The sequence below is a fragment of the Bidens hawaiensis genome, unplaced genomic scaffold (genome assembly GCF_021521415.1).
Source record: "Bidens hawaiensis isolate Kalapana, Puna unplaced genomic scaffold, B.hawaiensis_p1.1 tig00063276_1, whole genome shotgun sequence".
Lineage (NCBI taxonomy): Eukaryota > Viridiplantae > Streptophyta > Magnoliopsida > Asterales > Asteraceae > Bidens > Bidens hawaiensis.
In genome coordinates this window covers 4,062-10,518 of record NW_027501313.1, presented here as the reverse complement: position 1 = coordinate 10,518, position 6,457 = coordinate 4,062, and the positions used below count along the sequence as shown (strand labels likewise).

General features: G+C 36.6%; 2 pseudogenes across 1 annotated transcript; both read right to left on the bottom strand.

Annotated features, from left to right (window-relative positions):
- Nucleotides 1-1,425: 1,425 nt before the first annotated feature.
- On the bottom strand, nt 1,426-3,765 carry LOC143603877 (thioredoxin-like fold domain-containing protein MRL7L, chloroplastic; annotated as a pseudogene).
- Nucleotides 3,766-5,014: 1,249 nt separating this feature from the next.
- On the bottom strand, nt 5,015-5,858 carry LOC143603875 (uncharacterized; annotated as a pseudogene). Its single transcript, XR_013148157.1, has 2 exons — nt 5,734-5,858; nt 5,015-5,670 (listed from the first exon to the last, which is right to left on the bottom strand). The product of XR_013148157.1 is annotated as an uncharacterized LOC143603875 (transcript).
- Nucleotides 5,859-6,457: the final 599 nt, after the last annotated feature.

Genomic DNA, 6,457 nt, shown 5'->3' with positions numbered 1-6,457 from the left:
AGCAAGGCTACACGCACAAGGCATTCGTTACTTCAGTAGTCACATGAAGGAATGAGCAAGGCGGGAATACTCCCGCCTAAATGAGCCAGTCCGTATGCTTCTGGAAGGTCTTTTCGTACTATACCTACTAAGGTATGGGCGGAACAGACAATTTGACCAGAGCAGCCCATGAACTAATCACAGGGTGACAGCTCACCGACAACAATACGAGGAGGAGCACCCTCTAGTACTGTTTGTCACTATTAGCCGCTGCCTACTCACCAACCCTTACGAGGGGACGTGCGCAGCCTACAGTTGGTGGAACAGTGCGTAGCCGGCAGTAAAGGAACAGTATACAGCCGACCTTATTACTGTTGGCCGTAACCTATCCACCAACCAGCATGGCCTGTGCGCACGTCCACTGTTGGTAGAACAGGAATACTATTCAGCCGGCTGTACCTGCTTGGAAACCTACCTTCGGCTATAAATACTCCAACACCTTGGAATGGTAAGGACATCATCTGTTATCTCAATCTTATCTAGCAATCTCTTAATATACACTTATATTCAGAGCAATCTAGTCTGATTCTCACGCCGGAGGGTGGTCACAAGGAGGAACCCCCCCCCCCCCTTCTCAGTGACGAGCTTACGGTGTCTGTTTTGCAGGTCCCCTGAAGAACAACATTCTCTGCTGGACCTCATTCGTGGGAAACATTACTTAACCCCCAGATTATCTATAATCTGCCTGTGGGTTCACTTAGTGTTTCTTCACATGGGGTTCAGAAACTTTCTTATATTATGTAATGCGAAGATGAAGTCGAGTGCATACTAGCTTAGAGATCAAGCTGCTAGCTTGTTACTTTCGCATTTATTAAGCTTTTTGGATCACGTGTTTTTGTATACATACAACTAATTGTACCGTTTTTTTGTTTTGTACATCTTTGTTTATAAGCAAGTTATCTTGTAATATTTGTATAAGAAAACGTTTTGTTTCTTCCGCTACATTGAGAAAATTCTAAATTTGCACAGGTTATTTTTTTCTTTAATATTTGGAAAACAATTTTGCCTAAAACTCCTAAAGGATTTCAAAAATACATGCATTACAATTGTTCTCCATAAATACAAATCCAGTTTGGTGTAAACTACTACGTCCAAACTCACAAGTGCTCAACCTACTTGTTACATTCTTGTTTGGGTTATATAACATTCGGTGTTGACTAACCTAAAATTTGATTACGGTGTTAGATCGACCGTTTGTACGGCAGTAGTCTCTCATGTAACGGTTTTGTTGATGCTACATAGGTTGGAGTTTTGTTGATCATTAATCCAACACTGAATTTTGTGTTTTTCCCAACTTTAAATCAATGCAACGGTTTAAAGATAATATTAAGTTAGCATAATGAAAACATGTATAACATATAACGTAACCTGATAAATGTACAACAATTATACCCAGTAAATCCCACATACAACAATCATAAATACATGCAAATGCCAAATAAATACTTCTTCCAAAATTTCTTATATAATCCCTTAAGAAAACAGCAATGCACAACTTTTCATACAAGAAGTACAAGGTCATGGTAGCATGATTGCTGGCTTGGGTTGCATATCAACTTGTACACTATTTCTTGGTGGTAAAACCAGGAACTGCTTCATTGATGATTGCAGAGGTATTATTACTAAGGCAAGCCGGCTTCGCTCCTCCATAGTAAAAGAAGGCTATTATCTTTTGACAACTCATCCGCTATTCTTATTTCTGAAAAACCAACAAAACACAAAACACAATTCTTAACCAAACTAAGAATAATTTCTAGACAGATTTTCCCTCTGAGTACCAATAACATCGTCTACTTGTAATGGGCAAACACGTCATTTGCCAATACTGATATTTTTAACCAAAACTATAACCGAGGAAATACATCATGATATCATAATATGATTGGTACCTTTTTCGCGATGTAAGATCTTCCCAGTTTTTTGTAAATATGAGCTCGGGAAACACAGATACTCCAAGTGTCGATACCAAGTCACGCTCCACAACAGCATCAATTGCAACACACTGTCAAACAAATATATGTTCTTTTTTTACATATGCAGATACGTGTATATGTATATATAATGTAAGTGTGAGAGAGATGAATTTATCGTTACCCTCGGTGATGGTATCCTGCAATCCCATATAAGCTGTATAGCTTTTTCCAGTTGATAACGAACCCTTTCATTTTCCTTTGGCCTAACAAAAAACAATCATAAAATCATCAAGCATGCAAAACATTTCATAATGTTTAAAACTAAATTAAGGACCCAAATCCCAATAACATATAACCCTTAACCAGGTAACAGTACAGTTCAAAAAAAAGGTAACAGTGTCCCTTATTTGATTATAAACTTATAATACAGATTATCGACCCTTTTACATGCAATTTTCCCAACTAGGCCTGTAAATGAACCGAACATTCGGTGAACAATTCATGAACCGTCCGGCGGAAAAGTTCGTTTATTTAATAAACCAACGAACATGAACAAAAAAGCTTGTTCATTTAGTTAAATGAACGAACACGAACGCATGTCTTGTTCGTTCATTTAAATTCGTGAACAAACACGAACACGTTATTCTTCACATTACTCTTAACTAGTTTTAGTTTATGTTCATTTATCTATGTTCTGTTATGTTCGTTCGTGAACCATTCCTTTATATAACTTATGAAAAAACATAAACAAGCACGGGCATAATGAAAAGAGCAATCAAAATACACACACTAACCTTCTATAACGATTATGCTCTAAAACAACCAACAGGCTAAGGTCTGAGAATAACAAACAAGTGATGTCTTTAATGGGCTGTATATCTTGCCAATTAACTTCACCATCACTATCATAATCATCATCGTTTTTTTTAACGTTCTTAACACTCATTTTATGAAAAAATTGACTGAAATTGAAACCCCATCCATCAACATCTTCAGGCCAATCAGGATAATCTTCATCTACAACAAGGGTATTTCAACCAAAAGCTTCTGCATTTTTTTCCTTTTTTCTTCAGGGTCAAGTTCTTCTTCAACCTCGGGGTTCATTTCAACCATTTGTCTAATCTTTTCCCTGAATTCTTTCCTCTCATCCTCGTCCATTTCAAAATCATCATCATCATAACTTTGATAACTCTTGTTTGACTCTTTGACTCCTTTAGAAGCTCTCAGGCTACTTCTTCTCAAACTTGCAGCCTGTTTCACAGTCCAATATGGTTCGCTTTGTACAGGTCAAAATGGGTCCGTTTGTAAAGGTCAACATGTGTCACTTGTACAGGTCAAGATGGGTAGTTTTGTACAGATTAAAATGGGTCAGTTTGTACAGGTCAATATGCGGCACTTTGTACAGGTCAAAATGGATCAGGTTGAACTGAAAACACTTTTTTAGCCATATTAAATATCTGTTTACAAAAACTAATGCGTTAATTTTGTATTACAGAAACAATAGTGTTTAAAAATCATTTAAGAGGTCATATGCATTAAAATTAGGCTTTCGGCCCGTACGTCCAGTTGACCCGTTTGAGATAAATATTTAATCATAATTGGCAGCTAAAGATATTATATTCCATAGCAGGGTTTTTAAACATAACTAGTGAAATGAACTGGAGAAATACCATAAAGCGCAATCTCGGTAGAGAAATGGTTGTAAAAGGAGGCTTATTATTAAGTGGGAGAGAAGCTTTGAATACATACTCCTTTGCATATAGAGATTGGTAACATGACACGAAACTTAATCCTGTGCAGTGTGATGACATTGCAGATAGCAAATCCAATATCCAAAAACCCTAGAGATGAACAGAGACAAGTAGATTTAGTTATATATATATATATATATATATAATAGTTGAAACTGTATTTTATTAGTATATCATATTTTTTTCATAGATTATTGTCGATTGCATGCACCAGTTGACTGATTCAAGGAGATGATAGCGTAGATGTTATGGAACATTAGTCATTAACCTGACATGGGAGATCATGGCCCAAAGCTCGAGATAGGCGAAAACAGTAATGAAAAGGTGCAAAAAAACGTATCTTAGGAAATATTGCCGGATCTTTGCAAAAAAGGATAGAACGAAAAAAAAAACAATTAATTAGTGAAGTTTAAAAAAACATAAAAGGTTTAAATAAATTTGTAGAAAAGCAACAAAAGAATTAGTTAAAATATAGTTTTAGTAAATTCATAGGCTTTTAGGAATTTCTAAGATTTGGAGGACAAAACTGGATTTGACATTATGAGAAAATTATATATTTTTTTGAACAACCAACAAAACAAACAAAGAGTTGTCTAAGTATTTTTTACGATAGACCGTCGGGTGGCCCAACCTAAAATGTTTGTTGTCTATGACATTGAACCTGGTCTCCCTCCGTTAACAAACCCAAACATCCATCCTTCCTTGCCGAATCTTATCTTAACAAACTAAACCCCTGCCCTCCGGATTCCAAAACCCTGACTTAAAACAGAAGTAACTCTTCATCATCATCATCATCATCATCATCATCCTCCTTCTCCCTCCAGGTATCCTCATACTCTCGCTCTATGTATACACATACAGTAACTCATTGTATATGTTGCTGCACAACACATTGGCTCACATGTAAATGAAGCAGTAAATACTAAATACCAAACAGAATGAACAAAATTAGAATAATTTGGAAACTGCTAACTTTTACTGTTGGTTCGATCCAATTAATGCTGTTCAGTTTTGTTGGTTAATTCAATTACTGTTCGGTTAATTGGTTAACTTGCTTACAAAACAAATAACATCAAACAATAAGCCCACACATGGCAATGCACGGGTAAAAGCCTAGTTTCAGTTTAATTGTTCAGTTTTAACATAATACATTTAAAAAAAGTACAAATTCAAACGAGCTTGAACATGGCTCGTTTAGCTAAACATGTTTCATGAGTTCACCCCAAGACTGACCCGAACAAGTTCTACTAAACTGGTAAACCCAAAGACGTGTGAAGTCTGTGTTAGTACCATCCACTTCACACCCTTATAAACATTTATGAGGTTTAAAGATAACTAAGAATATATTTGAGTAAAAGATGATAGAATGCTAAATTCAACATGATGATCAATCGTCGAGATTACACAAAAACAACAAAAAAGATTCAGCGTCCACAAAAAGAGAAGAACATCTTATAACATATTAAAATGATAATAAGTGATCGGGTTTATTTAAAACTCCCACAAAAGAAAACACACCAAACAAAAAAAAAAGCACCGTCTAATGATGAACTTGTTCTACCTGCTTGATGAGCGCATACTAGTCCAAGGAAACCTGGCGGTTGCAGAGGCGTTGCTAGTGACACCACTTCTCTGGGGCGGCCTGTGCCAAACCCTGCCACCATACCCGGTCTGCTTCTTGACCCCGCTCCCATGAAGCCAGTGAGTCTTGTTAGTTTCATCATCGCCTTCAACAATGGTGGACTTGGACTGTTTGCTCATGTTCTTGCGTTCCTCTTCAATCACACGAATCGGGTAGAGATCCGGTGATATTGAAAGGGGGTTCCTTAAAGTAACATACGCCTTCTTGTAATCAGGTTTTGCAATCAACAGCCCGCCTCTTTTCTCTTCTCTCCGTCCATGTTAAGCGTTCTAACCTCGTCCACTTCAAACCCATATAGCGATTCCAAAACCCTCTTGATTTCAACCTAGAAACAAGATTCAAACGCATCAGACTGAATATGAAGAAATTGTGGTGAATACCAACTAACCTTGGAGGCGGAGGGAATGGTTTTGAGTGCGATTTCGGTAATGTTGGAGAAAGAGGTGGGCATAAGAAGCTTAATAGGAATATTGGCAAAGTTAACGACTCTTCTTCCCAATCTACTCCCCATGTTTGAAATGAAACTAACCCTAGAAATGAATGGCTAATAATATCAGATTAAGAATGTACAGGTAGCTAATCATGGGCACGAAGAAAACAACTTCAGATCAAAAACCCTAAACCATACGAATCAAATAATAATAATAATAATAATAATAATAATAATAATAATATAATTTGTTTTGGTAGAAGATACTCGGCACATTGAGATGAAGAAGAAATGGTTACCGGTGGTGACGAAATCAACGTGACTGCTACCAAGGTTGGTTTGAGGCGGGTGGGTGTGTCCGGGAGAGAAAGAATTAGGGCATTCTATTTCTATTTCTACGAAGTTAATAAATACTTAAGATAGACTCTATTATCTATCTATATCTATAATCTATCTATAATATATATAAACGAAGACGTAAAAATCCTACGTGTTGTGACGTTGTCGCTCTTATTTTTTTGAAATCACCAGACTTGCTTGATTTTTAAATGAAGTCTTCTCATGCATTTGACCCAAATTCATGGGTATGGGTCTTACCAAACCCAAATATTTCTTAAACGGGTTATAACATCTCATTGAATTAAAATGCTTAAGTGTTTACAGTGATTGCTAGTAGCTAAGT